Source organism: Stegostoma tigrinum, chromosome 10 (genome assembly GCF_030684315.1).
Source record: "Stegostoma tigrinum isolate sSteTig4 chromosome 10, sSteTig4.hap1, whole genome shotgun sequence".
Lineage (NCBI taxonomy): Eukaryota > Metazoa > Chordata > Chondrichthyes > Orectolobiformes > Stegostomatidae > Stegostoma > Stegostoma tigrinum.
In genome coordinates, this window is record NC_081363.1 from 42,310,638 (window position 1) to 42,329,700 (window position 19,063).

Consider the following 19,063-nt stretch of genomic DNA (forward strand, 5'->3'; position numbering starts at 1 on the left):
AAAGGTGAGAATTTGAAACTCATAACATAATTTCAGCTACCTTTAACTTCACTATTTGGAAACAACCATTTAATTTGATGGAGCTTACATGCAAATTTTAAGTTAGAATATATTCATTTTTGTATGTTCTAGTGAAGTTGCGGTGAAATTGGCCAGAACCAGGGCTGCAAATCATTGTGGAGAAGAGGAGAATGGGACAGACAAAGGTTGGTTAACACAGGGCGGTTCAGGAAAAGAATGGCATCAGACATAAAGCAGTTTGACTGGCACTGACAAGAGCTTTTACGTCTTTTTTTTATAATTGCTCTTAAAAATCATCAACTGACTATAAGAAAGATTCCTCGTTATTAGTTACTTTGCTTCCTATTTTAATTTAATTCTATCTTTAAAGGTTTTTTTTTCTGTTCATCTTTCCTTCTTTTGAGTTTGGCACTACTCCCGGACTGTGGGTGAAAATAAATAACGTCCCATGTTTCTGGTGAAGTAATTCTTCAGTCTGTATCAAAGTAAAGGAACATGTAGTGACTGTCCTTTTAAGGGGCAGCAGCTGCTTCTCACTCAGTATCTCTCCCAGTCAGCACTGTCTAGAGAAAAGAAAACTCATCAAATGGTGAATCGTGGGCGCTGACCCATGTCACAATATTTAATTTCACTCAGTGAAATTGAAGTCGCATTAGCATTCTTTTAATTTCGAGAAGGGAAACTGTTAGATAATTAATTGAAAAGCATCAATGAAAGCCAATTTCTCCTACTTTGCTTGGAAGGCTGGCAGTTGAACTAAATGTATACATTTGAAATAAGGAGAAAGGAATAGATTTGATCTGGTTTGTTAGGCATAATTATTACATACTTCACCTTGAATTTTATGGCCATAGTTTCTGGTATTAATTTTAAACCAATGTGTCCATCTCAAGTGAAAAAAAGTTGTGACAGCTTTAAAATGTTACTAAAAACAAGCTTATCACCTACAAAATATAAACATAACATTTTTCTGTATCTTTGATTATGTGTGCATTGATTATAATGACCATAGTGAGAAAGACTTGATTTTATCTTGGACATCCATAAAATCAGAACTGAGAAAGGGTCACTGGACCCGAAAAGTTAACTCTGTTTTTTTATTCACAGATGCTGTCAGACCTGCTGAGCTTTTTCAGCAACTTCTGTTTTTGCTCCTGATTTACAGCATCTACAGTTCTTTTGGTTTTTGTTACTTTGACCAGTTAAGTTGGACTCAGTGTTGTATTTTTGTAATCCCTTGTATTAATCAAGTTTGTATTATTTATAGTTGGCCATTCTGTAAAGATATATTAGATTTTTGGAAAATATCAAAGGTATTTCTGGTCAAATTTTACCTTGCAGATTTTGCTGAAAGAAATATTAGTCCAATAATACAATATTTTTTAGTCCTGGCTCACACTTTCTACTTTAGAAATGGTGGCAACTTATGAAAAACTAGGATTAGTTGCCTAAAAGTAGTTACATTGTCAAATGCCCAAAATTCTCCAGGTTGTATGTTAGTGTGCCAGGTTAACTTTGTTTTAAACTTAAGGGCTGCTGATAAATGAAAGCTTGACAGTCCACAGGTGTAAAATGAGTTAAGAGATGTGCACAGCCAATGAAGATCAGGTAGCAATACTCAAATCACTTCATGGCTTTTATAACAGAAAATCTCTTTACAAGCGAAGCAAGCTCAGAGGAAATAAGGTTGTGAAGATATGGTTTCATAAATGTGAATAGTGCTAGACTTTGTCGAAAAATCAATTTGCAATCTGATGGGTTTTAACAGAAGTGTAAGATTTCTTGTTTGCTTTCAGTAAGTCCATAAAAGGAGTACTTAGAACCTGAAATATGAGTAATGCCAATGGCTTCTCTTCATAAATAGGTGTTACAGAAAGGTACAACATGCATTAAATCACAAAAACAAAACAAATATCTCCATTTTCAACTACAAGCATTGCCAGTTTAATCCATGCTGCTAAAGCGAAATAAAGCTGCTATCTCAGGAGCCATCATTTAATTTATTTATGTTAGTGAGGACCTCCCAGTATTATAAACATTATGTCCCGCAGTTGAATTATTAAGATTGTAGTGGTGTTGGAGTCCTTGCCTGTTAGCAAAATGGCAAGAAACCTGTCCTGCGTTTTCTTTTTCGAAAGACCCACCAAATCACACGCCAATCATAAGGTTACTGGCTCACAGATCTTTCCTGAAATCAAGACCTGAGGGAGAGTAATCCCAAATGGTGACTGCTGCAGACCAGCTAGAGGCTGGAAGCTCTTATGCTCAGCAACACCACTAAGGAGGCTCTGTGATAAGGACAGCCACCAGAGTTCCAGTATTAACGGGTACTAATGGCACAGGTAAGCAAGGCAAGGAGTTGGAGGGCATAGGGAGAGGGGCAGCCGTAGCTCTCCACAGAGACCATCCTTCCTGATGTCCAGTTCCTAAATCAGACATTACTTGTCTTTGTCAAGGATATCACCCACCCTTCCTCTAGTATTAACAATTGACCTGCACAGTTTCCCCTCCTGTGCACTTCATCTGACAATAGCCTGTCGCAATGTCAGATATTTTCTAATGAACCTGTTCAGATATGTTACAGAATCCCTCTGGAGCAGGTGGAGCATGATCCCAGGCCTCCTGACTCAGAGATGGGGACAATACAACCAGAGCTGGGCTAATCTCAACAGCCCTTTCCAGAGAGAGCAGGTGATAATGGCTAGCCGGGTAGAATAGAAGAAGAAAATGATTTTAAGGAAATGTACCTACAGAGGTGTTGACTTGGATCAGTTCCTTGCTTTGTCCCATGTGCTGCTGATGCAGTTGCATTGTGCCTGTCAGTGGAAGTTTGTAAACACAGGCCTGCGGTGTAAGCAACAGTCCCTTCTAAAAAGTCTGCACAAAGCCAAAAATGAAGCTCCACCAATGGAGCAACCTACAGGTTGTCAAGACTCAACCTTAGGATATGGTTATCCTTCCAAAGATGGTGGTTGTGTACAATGGCAAAACCTTCAACCATGATCATTACCACCGCCAACCGCACCCCCCCACCCCCCCCCTCCCCCCCTCCCCCCCCGCACCTCCCCCCCCCCCCCCCCGCAACTCCCGAGAATGTGATTCTGGTTGTGGCAGCAGGGTTCAGCTCTGCCCCCACCCAGCCTAATTACACGTCCCTCCCCACTCAGAGCTCACCACCCACAAAAGCAGAAGAATCTGAATGAACAGCTACTGACAAATACTTTCTGGGCCTTCTTGCAAATATCAGAAGTTCAATAAATATAGTTTAAGTAACATTTGCATTGGATTACTTTCCAAATCATTATGAAATGAAGGTTAAATGGATTAAGTTTTTTTTGAAAAACTTCAAATGCAGATTTTAACTCCATTCAACCACTGAGTAGAATCCTATTTATTAATGCAAATCCTTTTATAATGTTTGATGCAAAAATAAAAGAGAAAAAGGATCAGGTTAATGGAATATGGCCATGTTTGCTGGCACCAACGATCTAAATTACACAATAGCAGCCCATGCTCACCACCAATTATTTCCGAAAGCACACATACACGCACAATGTTGAGACAATTTTTATAAATTAAAATAAAAATCCTGATAAGTTTAACACTCAGACCCAGAAGCATGTGGACTAGCATAAATATCTGTCATAAATATATTTAAACTTTCTCACCATGCTTTTTCTTCTGCTTTTGTATTGGTGAAACTGCCGCAATGCATCATAAAGTTTCAGTTTCAAATTCTTGCTTGGAGATCATAGCTACATTAAAGAAGAAAAAGGTGCTTGGCTCATTTATAGGGTGGATGGACTTTTACATGTTGTCCAAATTCACATATTTATTTATGTATGCACCTAAATAGAATATGCCAATCTGATTTGTTTCATGATGTACAGTAAATGTACACTTAAAATGCAAATCCCTCGGCAAAATAATGTGTCACAACTACACACTAACCCTCCTGGTTCTGAGGAAGAATAGGACAGACCAGTAGTGCTAATTGATGATTCTGCTATTGGGTTTTTACCAAAGCATGTGCAAAATCGTATTAAGGAAAATCTATTCTATGACAGTTGAATTTAAATAATGTGTGCTTTAGGAAGGTAGAGAGGGTGTTCACATCATCTTGTCCATAAAAACATGCAGATAACTAGAACATTGATCAAATTAATGAACTTTCTCAGACCCTGGTCTAAATGAGAATGATGTTAAACAAAGTAAAAACATGTTCAAAACACATAGCACTGATAAATGAAAGTTAGTTTGGACTGTGTGAGAGATTGTGCTTCTGAAGATCTCACATTATTCGTTAGTTTTAGGATCTCAAATTTTGTACCACATCCAATTGAACTGTTATCCAGTGACTAGAATAAATTAATCAATTCATAATTATTTATTTTGAATTGCATTTTTGATTGATTTTTAAAGATATTTTCTCATGCGCATGTAAAGTGATATTCTAAGTAGGCACTTTGAAGCAGGTTAGTTTTCAATTAACTCATTAGGATTTTATGTTGTGTGTTGATAGCCTGTCCAAACGCAAAGAAAGAGATGCCCTTAATATGCCCAAATTGCTACTTCCTCTGTATCTGTGTTCTGTCCTCCAGTTTCACTCCAAGTAATTTCCAACACCATTGTCTCTCACATTTTGTCCATTAGATGATTACACCAACAAGTAATCTCTATTATGGTATATTACCTGTTTGCTTAATTAAAAGAGTGAATGACAATATATTATTCCTCTTCCAACTTTCACCTTTGAACTTCCTGTTGTCTTCATGTATTTTAAAGTTCACCATCTCATTTGTGGCCTCCTTTCCTCACTGGTCTCTGAAATTCTCTAATTCTTTCCTGGCATTTCCCTCCAAAACTACAATCACTCTCAGCACATCAGAATGATAAGACTCTGCAGTGAAGACTATATTCAGCTATTTTCCTGAAGATAGAAAAAATCAATGAGTTTCCATTTATATAGTGCCTTTCACAGTAGTGAAAGCCTTTTTATAGCCAATGAAATATTTTTGTAGTGGTACCACTGTTGTATGGAAAATTAACAGAACCACAGACTTGATGTTGAGGGAAAGGATCTAAGTTACAATTCAAACCCACCATTCAAATCCCTCCCCACCCCTATCTGCCTTTCGTAGGGATCGCTCTCTTCATGACTTCCTCATCTGCTCCACACTCCCCACTTACCCCACCATCCCCCGCACATTTCTCTGCAACTACAGGAAGTGCTGCACCTGCCCCTACACCTCCCACTTCACCTCCATCCAAGGAACCAAAAATCCTCTCACATCAGACAGAGGTTCACCTGCACATTCGCCAATGTCTACAGCATCCACTGCTCCTGATGTGGCCTCCTCTACATTGGTGAAACCAAGCGGAGGCTCAGAGACTGTTTGTAGAGCACCTGGACTTTGTTCACGACAAATGACAAGACGTTCTGGCGGCAAACCATTTTAACTCCCCTTTCCACTCGCCGGGTAACATGTCCAATCTGACCTCTTCCAGTGTCACAATGACATCATCCACAAACTGGAGGAGCAGCACCTCATATTCTGCCTTGGGAGCTGACAACCCAATGCCCTAAAAGTGGATTTTACCAGTTTCAAACCTTCCCCAAACCCCAGCCTCATCCCATGACCAACGCTCCCTTTCATCCCCGCCTCCTTGACCTAACACAACCTGTCCATTTTCTCTCCCAACTATCAGTCCCACCTACCTCATTGGCCAATCCCCACCACTGCCTACCTGTACTCACCAATCACCATCCCATCGACATTTTCCAGCTCCACGCCTCCTCTTTCTATTTATTTCTGAGCTCCCTTCCCCCTCCCCCATTTCTGAAGAAGGGTCCCAACCTGAAATGTCAACTTTCCTGCTCCCCTGATGCTGCCTGGCTTGCTGTGTTCCTCCAACTCCACACTGTGTTATCTCTGACTCCAGCATTGGCAGTTCTTACTATCTCTGAAGGATCTAAGTTTGTTAATGCTCACCCAGAAAGGTACATAGAAAGCATTAAGTAATGTGAAAAGATTCTGTAATAATAGTATACGTACAAGTGTGGAGAAGTGCGGGGCAGTTCTGATATGAATGAAATGTCAGAAAACACTTACTTCTGTTCATTTAGCTTGCTAAAGGCAGTTTCATATTTTATCTTTTCACATCAGGCTCTGTCATGTTTAACATTAGCTGCATGCCTTTCACTTTAAGTTGATCTTTGGTGCCTTAGCACCAATGATAAATTTTGATTCCAGTTTAACAGTTTCCAGGTTATGCTTAATAGTGCAGCAGGCTAAAGCAGTCAGTTGCTAAATCATTCATGCTGCTATGATTACATATTTAATAACAATTTATGGACTTGATTTATGTAAGATTGTGGGAAAACAAATTTATTTTAAATCCTGTGGATCAAAATTGTTTTTAAAGGATTAATAAAAAGACATTAGAGCTTTTTTTAACAAGGCATTTCTTGGAAACTACGTAATTCGAGAAATTGTTGATCTTGGTTGAATGAACTCCCTTCACTGAAAACACCTGACTGTTTTGATGACTGCATTTTTATGCTGTCTGTTTAAACAGTATTTTGCAGATGGTTTAACATTTTCAGTTTGGGAAGATTGCTGAAAGAAAGTGTTCAGCACATCTCCTAATTCTCAAGTATCTTTGTGGGAAATCCATTGTGAGGCCTGATTGTCCTCTTGAACTGGAAGACTTTGCTATGCTGTGTTTGCAAGTGCATCAACAAAGCATCTAACTGTGTTGATAATCAGTCAACACCTACCAGAATACTGGACCAATAGCTGTCTGAACATTTCACACCTTCTCCTTTCATTGCCTTCAAGAGCTAAGATTTTATTGGCTAAAAGTGAATTTTCTCAAACAGAATCTCTGTTGACAGAAATCTATTTTTCTTCTCTCCCAAATGTGAATGGGAATGGGTGTGTTTGGGATTATTTAAAGAGGTAAACACTTATTTTTTCATATTACAAAATGTTAACTAATTGCAGCTTTGAAAAATATGTTTTGTTTTATTAATATCAATAACTTTGTGTTCAGTAAGAAACTTGGTTGATGGAACCTTTTGCTCTAAATCTAATATAGAGAAAACATGTTATCGTTCAAGTGGAAACTGGGTGAATTAAAAAAAACTATTTTGAGACCCATGAAGGAATGAGAAAAGAGAAAGACTCAGTACACTCCTTGTATCTCAGTCATAACAAGGCCAAGAGGATTAATAACCAGACTGGGCTTTGTTGTCTGAATGTAAGTTATTACAATTAAACCTACTTTTGTGCCCATTATAAACAGATGCCATCTTGAAAACTTATTTATTTTATCATTCATTCATGAGATTATGGTTACCATGATTGATGGCTAGATCAGAAGTTATAATCCAACCCTAATTGCAATGATTGTAATGAGGTCAGCTAGATGGACCTCATAGACTATGAGTTCCCTGATTGGGGCTGTTGATCTGGTCAGTCTGGGAGCCCAGGTTAGAGACATTAACAGGAGTGTCAGACATCCTGGCATTTTGGGAGTTTACTCTGAGGAAGCTGGATCAGTGTCAAGGACTTTCCATATGTAAATAAAGGATGACTTGGTGATGGAATACCAGCCTCTGTGGAATTATTTCAGTAATAGACCATGAGAAGATAATAGTGAGCTATCTTATTGAAATGCTGCACACCTTGGGATGCAAATACACCCACAGTGCTGTTAGAAAAGAGATTCTAGGAACTTGACGCTACGACAGTGTAGGAATGGTGATATAGATCCAAGTCAGAATGATGAGTGGCTTGGAGGGAAACTTTTAGTTGGGAGCATTTCAATGTAACATAGAACATGGAACATTACAGTGTAGTACAGGCCCTTCGGCCCTCGATGTTGCACTGACCTGTGAACCAACCTGAAGCCCATCTAACCTACACTATTCCGTTATCATCCATATTTTTATCCAATAACCATTTAAATGCCTAACTGTTGCTCTTGTCCTCCTAAGTAGTAGAGGTTGTTACAGTAGACTTGGTGGGTTACTGAGTGCATCTTATAGCTGGTACACATTGCTGCCATTGTGTGTCAATGGTGAGGGCATGACTTTTGAACGTAGAGGATAAGGTGTGTATCAAATGGAATCTTTTGGCTCAGGTGGTGTCAAGATATTTTTAAGAGCTGCAATAGTCAAAACAAGTGGAGCATTTTCCCACAGATTCTAGATTTATGTTTTTTATATGGTGAGTGAAGATTGGAAAGAGAGGAGGTGAGTTATGTACAGCACAAGTTACTGGCCTCTGACTTGCTTCAGTAGCCCCAGTACTTGTATGCATGGTCAAGGTTGGTTTCTAGTCAAGCCTCCAGATATTGATCGTAGGGGATTCAGTAATAGTACTGCTATTAACTGACAAGGGGCAATGGTTAGGTTCTCTCTTGTCGGGCGTAGCCATTGCTGGCAGTTGCGTGGCACAAAATTGCCTGCCACTTATCATCCCAATAGTGAAATAGTGGCATGTAGAGGCCCAAACTCATGCATGGGAAACATGGGATCAAATCCAACTATGGCAATTGCTGGAAGTTAAATTTAGTTAGCAACCATGGAATTAAAAGTTAGCAAAGGTGATTATTATTAAACCCAATTGGTTCATTAGATGAAAAAAAAACTGCCAGTGTTACCCTAGACTAACATACATTTGACCACAGACCCACAGCAGTGGAAGTCCACATCCATGAAAACATTTGCAGAGTGTCCTCCTCCAGTGAGATGCTTATTTGTGGACTATTCTGCAACTGGACATGACAGGACTGCTGAGCTTGGATCTGATCCACTGTCTGTGCTTAGCTCTGTCTATTGCACACTGCTGTTGCTGTTTGGCACATCCTGTTACACAGTGCAGCCACTGGTAGGTTCGCACATGTCAATCCAAGTTGCTGACAAATTGACTTCTGCTCCTAAAACCATTGCCATACACAAATGTTGGACGCCTGTGTAATAGAAAAATATAGTTCGAGGAAGTACTGGTTCACTAGGGTGTTTGCATTTGGTCTGTGATCTAGCCTCACTCAACTTTAAAATGCTCATGTGGACAGTGGAATATGGCAGCATACTCCTGGCAAAATGTGGAGCCAGTTATGTCTCCTACAATCCACATTCTCATACCCTCAATGTACAGCTGCAACTCCTTCAGTATTCATCAATGCTAATTCATTGATGGGATGTCCACCACCCATATTTACCACTCCAAATCATTCACCATCCTAGTTTGGAATTATCTCACTATTCCTTCAGTGTCACAGATTCATCATCTTGGAATTCCCTCCTTAAAGAGCCATGCATGGACTGCAGTGATTCAAGAACGCAGCTCACCATCATCCTCTTAAAGGCTGCTTGGTACAGGTAACAAATGCTGTCCAGCAAGCAACATCAATGTCCTATGAGTAAATAATAAAGTAATTCATGGTCACTGATTGCAAACTGAAATTGCTCCATGTGGAAACAAGTGCCTCTGTGCTTTTCACTTGAGACAGTATTTAATTCCTTGTTAAATCTGTCATATCCAATAGTTTCTCATTTAAAGTTCTGTCTTATAACACCCAAAGAGTATTTACCTTAAATTATTACAACATTAAGATTTAAATTATAGGGTCCAGCTTTTATTTTGATTGTGAAGAACTATTCACATGGAGCTAGTTTCTACTCTGGCTCGTTGATATCCAACTTCACATTTGCAGTTTTTTTATGGTTGAAGGTCAGAATTGGTGTCCCTGATGCATCAATTGCGATCAGGGTGGATTCTGAAATCTTGTTAATGGAAGGAAAATATTGATTTGTTTGATTGTCATGAATCAATATCTCCGCCTTGGTGGTGCTCAGTTGGTAATTATAATATGCGCAACACAAAATGTTCATTTGCTGGTAGTCCATGAATAAAATGATAGAATAACAATAAACATGAAAATTTCCTGAGAAGGGAAATTATATTAGTGCCAAGGCAATGATTTGAAACTTTCGATGAGTTAAAAAGATAATATAGCCTTACAGAAACATATATTGCTGAAATGAACTCCTTCAGAAATCTATATTCAGGTTTTCAATGTTCTTCAAAGACTTGTTTCTTTATCACAAAGCCCATGTGCAGACTTGAATGATAAAGATGAGACCAGACTTACTCAGGTATGAACCTATGTATTATTGCTCACTACACTTTTGGAAGTCAAATGTAGAATTTTTCTTGATTTGTAGTTTCCTGTAGGAACATCTCTTCTACCCAGAGGTACACTGACTGGTTGCACGCAGATTTCCCATTTTTCCCTGTGCTGCTACCATAGCAAAATATTGTCTGACTAGTCCATTGTATGGAGCTTTAGGCAATCTAACAGTGCTCATTTCCAATAGACAGTAATCTATCTCTAATCAAACAATTTTAGAAATCAAAAATTATTTTCTAATATACATATATATATGCCAAAGTTAATTGTAAGAATCAATATGGGAAATTATTAATATAACTGTAAAATCCAAACACTGTTTAGAAACCCAGAAACATATGCTTTCAATCTGGCCACTTGCAAATCACAAAACATTTTAAAGAAACATAACTGCCGAGTTTTGCTGATTACTTTACAAGGCCTCACAATAAATCAGTTGAACTGACTTATCCTTACAATATGTAAAGTGCCTGTCAGTCAGCTTCTGTGTAATTATTTTCAACAATAAACTCGGGAATCTTGTGTTGTATTTCCCTTTCTCTATGTTACTTAGGACCTTAGCAGATAGCAGATAAAATTAGTTTGATGCTCTTCTAGGCAGGATTTTGAATCGTAGTCAAGATTCTTCAAGTGGGCTGGTGGCTAATGTTCATTTCCCTATGAAGGCTGAAGGTTTGCCATTACTGTAAATTCTGACAACAGTTTGGGTGGGTCATCTTTCTGTGAACCTGGTTTGCATTCATGCTGATAACAAACTGTGAAGCTGGATGAACTCAGCAGGCCAAGCAGCATCTGTCAGGTATGCTCATTAACATCCCACCCAACCTGCTGGAATTGTGCGCATGGACACAATCCTCTCTGGCAAAAATGGAAAACATGTTTGTAAACCCGACTATATACATGAGGTATACCTGGCTGCACAGATTTCTTCCCCCAAGTTCTGATGGGTACAAGCTTCTTCTGCTACTTAACTCCTTTGCAACCAAACTTTCTCTTTGTCAATATGCTTACAACATTAGGGGTAATGCTCATCTATGTCAATCAGACTGTGAGAAGCTCAATCACATGCAGCCTAGTTTGTTATTGTATAATCCTTACAATTTTGGGATTAAGGCATTAATGAGTCAATCATCCTGTCTCAGGGAAGCAGTCACAGTGGCTCACTCCAGCATACCTAACAGGGCAAGGTGGATGGAATGAAATTTAAAAGGGGCTTCTCTTTTGCCATTATTTGCCTTTGGTGAAAAGCAATCAGATATGTACATTTTCTTAGTCGTGTGTGAGCTGCTAAGTATTGTTGTTTATGTTGTAAGGGTGAAAACTGGTAAATATGTGAAAGACAGTATCACTGTGGTGTCAGTAATGCAAATTTGTAACGAAGTGACAGACATTGATTGCATAAGAAGGATCTAATGAAGATGCTTGGCACTTACCGTTCTGAGGGAATATCCTCCAGAGTGCAACATGAGAATGCTAACTTATAGAAGCATGAAGCACAGAGGGAGGCAGTAGCACATATCTTGACAAAGTAAAACTGATCATTCATCCACACACAGCATTGGAGTCAGCTTCCCTTGAGGTACGAGGAAACCTGCATATCCTTCTGTCCAGGAGGCCTTCATCAGTCTGGATGGTCCCTTGTTGCTGTGCATACAGAAAATAATCTCTTTTGGGCAACTTTCAGGAAAACCTTTGGGGAGACATTGCAAAACCAGGAAGTTGGTTTTTGCCTCTGGTATGTCCCAGGGTGAGGGGGTAATGAGCAGAGGATGATTAATACTCCTAGGTCGCAAAGAAAAAATAATTTTCAAGCTGCCTTTTAAATATTGCACCTGGTACTGGAGCCCAGAAAGTTCTGAATGTCTTCAGAACTTGCTGCCAATAAAATTTGGCCTTTTATCGCATACGCATATGTCACGGGGGCTGAGAAGGGAGTTAATCCCATTGGAAAACCCTGCCATCCACTGAGCTGGAGCCTTCCCACTCCTGGCCTGCTTCCACACTTGTTCTTGAAAAAGAAAATTCTCTGTAATCACAAACTACCCAACAATTGAAACTCGTCTTTAAAATGAACTATAAAGCAAAATGATACTCATATGCAATGAAAGATGGACCTAGGTCTAACAGGAAATAAATTGTTAGCGAATGGAATTTCCTAATCCATGTGATATGCTAATATTTGCCCGGACTCCGTTCTGGTTGAATATTTTAGCCAGCCACTGATTCTAGTTTCATATCCTTCATATTCTGTGCTGCGATATTCACAAGAAGTTATATGGTTTCTATTATGACTTGAGTACATGACTGATCCATTGAAAATGATGGTAGGACACCAATTTGTCTGTTCATAACTACATAACTGCAAACTAGGTCATGACAGATGAATTTGCCCTGTGTACCTTCAGCTGTAGTTGTGAATGTTTGAACATAGGCATAGCTCCTTATTAATATCAGGTTAATGCATACAATATGCATGTCGTCCTAAAATTGCAATTCAATATTACAAAGTAGCAATTGACGGTCTGTAGTTTAATTAGCATTTTCCCACTGAAAATATTAATTATGAGACGTTGATGCATATGGTCTGAGTAAAGATCACTCCATATATTTTCTTTCATCTAAAAAAATCTAATATACTCAAAAATTCTAGTTTAATTAATGTGGACTAAATATTTTCTCTGAAAGTTGTGTATATTTGGAACTCCCACCTCAGAAGGCAGTGAAGATGTGATCATTAAAGAATTTTTTAGGCAGAGATCTATAGACAATTATTTGAGTCATTGGAGTGCCAGTCCATGATCAGGTTATTGCATTCCATCCTTAATGTGTTGCTTTTTGCTTTGAAAAATATCTAAGTAAAAATCTAGTTTGCAATGAGGTGGACTTTTACTTCTGTTTTCCTGCTTCAGATTTCTTGTTGCTTGAAAATTAGTAGGCTTGTGTCTGTAAATAATCTTGATGCCAAAAAAAGAGTAGAGACATCATGTGCTTTTCTTATTTTAATGCTGTTTATGACAAGCAAGTGGGTGAATTTGACTAATGCCTAAACACAGGTAAGGCCTTTTTGATATAGAAAAATGATTTCTCTGTGATCATATCTGTATTTTGCTTTAGGAATATGTTTGTATATTGGAGTTTTCCATCAGCATCTTTAAAACTGCTGTTTTCTAAACCAGATCAGCTGTGACCTCTTTTTCAGAAAGAATACGCACAAATATTTGTAGCTTCACTATACTTGTAGCATTCAGTCTTGGCTGCTAAATATGAACTTTAGCCTGAACTCAGACTATGATGAGTTGTTGGGAAAAGAACTTCTCATAACTGCCTCTTCTATTGTCTATTGTCTTCTGTTATCTCCTTTGAGCCTTCAGTACCAATTTGCAGCAACTAGCTTTTAATGCCTGTTTGCTCTCAATGTCTGTTGACTGTTTATATGATTACGGTTTTCTATTTGTTAACCTGTGTAATGTATATCACAGAGAGTCAGGTTTATATTCAGCCAGATATCTGAAAGTTTATTGTAAACAACTAACTATATACACTAATATAACATATAAGATTTACATGTGCACTCTGGGTGTGATGATTACTTCTATTACTACGATGGGCTGAATCTTATGGCTTTTTTTGGCTAAATCTGAGCTGTTTTTTGGGTAGTTACTCATCCTGAGGCCTCTCACTGCAAGATTTCTCACTGAATCTCACTAAATTCACCTCATTTATTACCTACCATGCACATGGCCTCTGTCACATTTGATTCCAGCCCCATATTACCATGTGTCTTTCGCACAACAACTCACCACTTACCAGATAACCAGTGGGAGATCAGTATTCCTTGTTTCCACACCATCTTTAAAAGGTTGCTTTGTTCCTGGACAAGCACCACCGTTCCAAAGCTACAGGCAGAGTCAGAACATGGCAGAGAAGAGGAAGGTAGCACCGCAATTCTCGGGCAGCAGCCCTCTACCGAGGTTTTGGTGGATTCATAGAATCCCTACAGTGCAGAAAGAGGCCATTTAGCCCATTAAGCCTGCACTGACCTCTGAAGACAATCTCACACAGACCCACCCCATTCCCATTACCCTGCATAGGGTTTATAAGCCATGGATAGCCCAGCTAACCTGCACACCCCTAGAAACTGCAGGGCAATTTTTGTTTAATATGGCCAATCCGCCCAACCTGCACATCTTTGGACTATGAGAGGAAATCAGAGCACCTGGAGGAAACGCACGCAGACACAGGGAGAATGTGCAAACTCCACACAAGACAATCAGCTGAGGTTGGGATTGAACATGGGTCCCAGGCGCTGAGGCAGCAGTGCTAAGCACTACACCACTGTGCCATCCCTGGATGAAATAATCCCAAAGAAAAGTGTCTTTATCTCACAGGAGGCCACAGAACCAGGCTCTAGCAGAGGAATGACCAGGCGTACCACAGGAAGATTAATGATTTTCTCTGATCTGCTAGAGTTAGTATCATACGTTTCTCTCTGCCACCTTACAGTCAGTTTCTGCCACTGCACCTATCTCCTATGCATGCATGCAGTACATTGCCTGGGCTTGTGAACAATGTTTTACTCTATTAAAAATTCAATGGTCATTGTTTGCTGCAGCACGCTCCCTCACAGGTTGAACCACTTACCCCACCTACTCAGAGTACGCTCACAGCCATTTTCCTCCCCAGACTGCATTTTTCCAGCATGATGAAAGGTGGCAGTGAGTCCTTGCCTTCCACAGGGTTCTGCCTTAACCTGAACATGTCAGTGACCCCCCCAGATAACCACCACTGTTTCCTAGTAGCCCATTCCATTGGCCCTACAGCTCACCAAGTCCCCAGTCAACCTATCTACATACAAGCCTACACCAGCCTATATTTCCCATCCAGACCCTGGCACATGAGGTGACCATACCTGGTCTGGTCATTCGGTGCCCTGCTCCTCCTGCCAGGTTCCTCCTGCCGTGGACTCCCCCACCCCCTGTCATTATGGCCTTCCCAGCCACGTTTTACCATATACCCATTTATAGAATAGTACAGCACAGTACAGGCCATTCAGCCCATGATGTTGTGCCAACCTATTATCCTACTCTCAGATCAAACTACCCTGCATACCCTACATTTTACTGTCAACCATGTGCCTATCCAAGAGTTGCTTGAATGTCCCTAATGTATCTAACTCCACTACCACCTAAATTAATACAACAGAACTTCTATTCCTTGACTGCGGATAGAATCTGGACCGTGGACACAAAAGCGCCAAATCCTAAACACTAGATCACCAGGGAATACTTCTTGCAAAATCCTACTGCTCCGCTCTACCACTCACAGTTGTACTACACATTCAGTTGTTTGTTAGCTCACCGAGCCAGTTGTACTGTGGTTACCCTTCAAGGCAACTTCAACAGTGCAACCTCTAATCGAAGCATTGGTGTTCTGCTTCCTTCCAGATTAATACAACTATAACATAAATTTCACTGGTGAGGAAGAAAATAACAAACAGCTGCCGTTCTTAGACATAACGGTCGAGAGACCGCCTAACGGTGAATTCCGGACCCCAGTATACAGGAAGGCCACACACATGAACCAAATCCTTAACTTCAATAGCAACCATCCCACCATGCACAAACAGAGCTTCATTAAGACACTATCTCAATGAGCCACATCAAACTGCAACACCCCAGAACTCTGGAGAATAGAAGAGAAACTGCTACACATTGCTTTCACTGAAAATGGACACCCAAGAAGTTTCCTCCGCAGATGCCTACAAAACAGACAAGTCAGAGGACACAGTACAACAGAAGACACTAGCAACGCTACCCCACATCAAAAATGACTACCATACTCCTAATATCGCATAAGATCGTGATTGCAACACTGCGCCCAATGTCATCAAAGAGTATAGACCCTATACAGCCAGTAAACAAAGCCAAAGCGAGTGCAATAAACAGCGAGTGCAAGGCAAGTGCATTGGGCAAACAGGGAGGAAACTGATGACCAGGATACACAAACACCAGCGGGCAGTAAAGAGACATGACCAATATTCAGAGATAATGGGAACTGCAGATGCTGGAGATTCCAAGATAATAAAATGTGAGGCTGGATGAACACAGCAGACCCAGCAGCATCTCAGGAGCACAAATATTCACTTGTCTCAATACACACAGACAATGAGGGCCATCAGTTTGACTGGCCCAAAATAACCATACTAAGACAAGCAAACACCAGACATGCAAGGGAATTTCTGGAAGCCTGGATGTCAACACGGGACTCCATTAACAAACACATAGATATAGACCCCCTATGGAGACCACTGTTAAAACAACAGAAGTGGAAGCGACAAGACCATCACACCACAGGATCATATAAATCCAGAAGGAAATAGAACACCAATGCCTCGCTTAGAGGTCACATTGATGATGTTGCCTAGAACGGTAATGAAATGTCTGTACACCACACAGTATCTACAATATAATGCAAGTGTCAAGATCAGGGAGCCAACAAACAAGTGCAGCCACAAACAGAACTACAAATTTTCGCTGAGACCTTAAAAATGTACAACACATTCCCCAATACCTGAATATCCCAGTGGTTGGAGAGGATCCTCCTGAAACTCAGTCCCATGACAATGGCTGCACTTGTGTCCCTCCCTGCCTTCGTTTCTGTGGATGAACACAACAGACTGACCATGGTCCATACTTTTGACCAACATGATTTGGATAGCCCTGTGCAAAATATGCACAAATCTCTGACTGTTGCCTGTACATCTCCTCCATTGCATTAGCCCTCCATACCAGACTAGTCGCTTGGATCTAAAGAGCTGATCATTCGCTGCTCCCGGGATTGAATAGGCATGAACCTGACTGGATGCCTGACCATGGCAAATGCTGGCACTTTCTGTGCCAGGACCCCCTGACTGACAGGTATCATCATAGGCTTCATTAATGACTTCTACTTGAGAGTTGGATACCTGGCTGCTTACTCTCTGCAAACGCAATGTGCTTGCCACATTAGCTAGTGGCACTGTCGCAAGTGTGAGATTGATGTAGCACGGTGCTACTCCACGTAATTTACACATTGTAGACTGAGGACTCCTTAGCAGCAAGGCAAGCTGTGTGATTTTGTGACTGTACTAATTGATATGGCAAGGTAAGACAGGAATGCTGTGAGTAAGTTGGTCGGTGCGAAGTGTACAGTTTGAAAGGTGCAAGCAAGCTGCTGTAAAATTCTGCTCGATGCAGTCCGCGAGCTGGGTTGCCTGAATGCAAAGTGTCCCTGCTGCAGCCTTTCAATGTTAGTTGCTGTTGTGTCCTGCCTTTCCATAGCACACTAACGGTACATCAAGAGGAGTTTCAATGGTCTTGAGAGACTGGCAGATATCAAATGCCATTGTCCACGGAGGTTGATGCTGTTGGTCATGCCCTGAGCTGATCGTAGGTAATATAGATGTTACTTTGAACAACGGCAAACTGAAATTCCCAGGTACACACTGTGGTTTTCTTGCCAGGTTTTCCTGACATTGTTACGTGAGTTGTGTTTGGTGAGATGGGAGACTGAATGTTAATAAGGTAAGTTGGGCTGTTAACAAGTTACCTAACAAGCAATAATCACTGTCAATTGGCACCCCACTGCTGTGTCGCCTCAAGAATCTTGTCATGCCACTTGAACAGAGCTAAAGAAAAGGCATGAGTTGCTCTCCATGTCAAGATGGGCCTGTCATATTCTGCCACGCATTGTGCGAAAGGGCACATTGCTCAGATCCTTATCTGGTCCTGTTCCATATTGCTCACATAGCTGATGAGCTGGCTGGATGTCTGCTGATTACTAACAGACTGGCTGACAGTACCGTACACAGACCTCATACTCAGCATTACACATAGTGATATAATCTAGCTGTCCTTGAAGATATATGCCTTTCTGAGATCTGTGCAATTATATAACAAATGTGGATAGTTGTCTAAGAGGTAGCAGGAACTGCAGATGCTGGAGAATTTGAGATAACAAGGTGTAGAGCTGGATGAACACAGCAGGCCAAGCAGCATCAGAGGAGCAGGAAGGCTGACGTTTTGGGCCGAAACTGAAGGGTCTAGGTCTGAAAGGTCAGGCTTCTTGGTCCTCTGATGCCACTTGGCTTGCTGGATAGAAGTCTAATTTTGTTTGCATTAGATTTTGCAATGCATTAGAACTATGTTAAATGCACAATGTAAGTGCAAGGTAGTGAAATTTGCATTTGAGAAAAAGTTATTGCAGTCATATAGCACCTTTAATTTTAAAAAATTCCCCAAAACACTTTACACAATTGTAATCAAACATCATCACTCAGAAACGGTGACTGACAATTTAGTTAAATCCTTCAACTCACCACTTTAAGAGATAGGTGGGGAAGTGAAGAGTGTAGAACTTGAGAAAGGAAACTCCACAGCATAAGGGACAGCATGGATTGGGGGGGGGTGGGTGGTGTTTCTAATTCACTTGGGAACATACTGGAATAGCAATGACAGATAGTGCACTGATCAGTAAGTGCAACTGTCAAGATACTGATGAACAACTTTCAGGCATTTATTTACAGGAGGCAAGTGGAGTTAGAAAAATGTAGAGTTTGCTGCAGTGTGTGATTTTTGAGCACAAAGGACTTTTCAGGCAAAGAAGCAGAAGCAAAGTAATAAACATGGGTATGTCTACATCTGTACGAATGGCAGTAGGATAATTTCCATGTATTCAGACCTCCATTGCAGAAACAGGATAAACAAAGTCAGGTAACCAGGAAACACAGACAACAGTAACTACCATGTATGATTCAAAGAACGATCACAACATTTTAACCCCTTCACCTCTGTTTTGATCT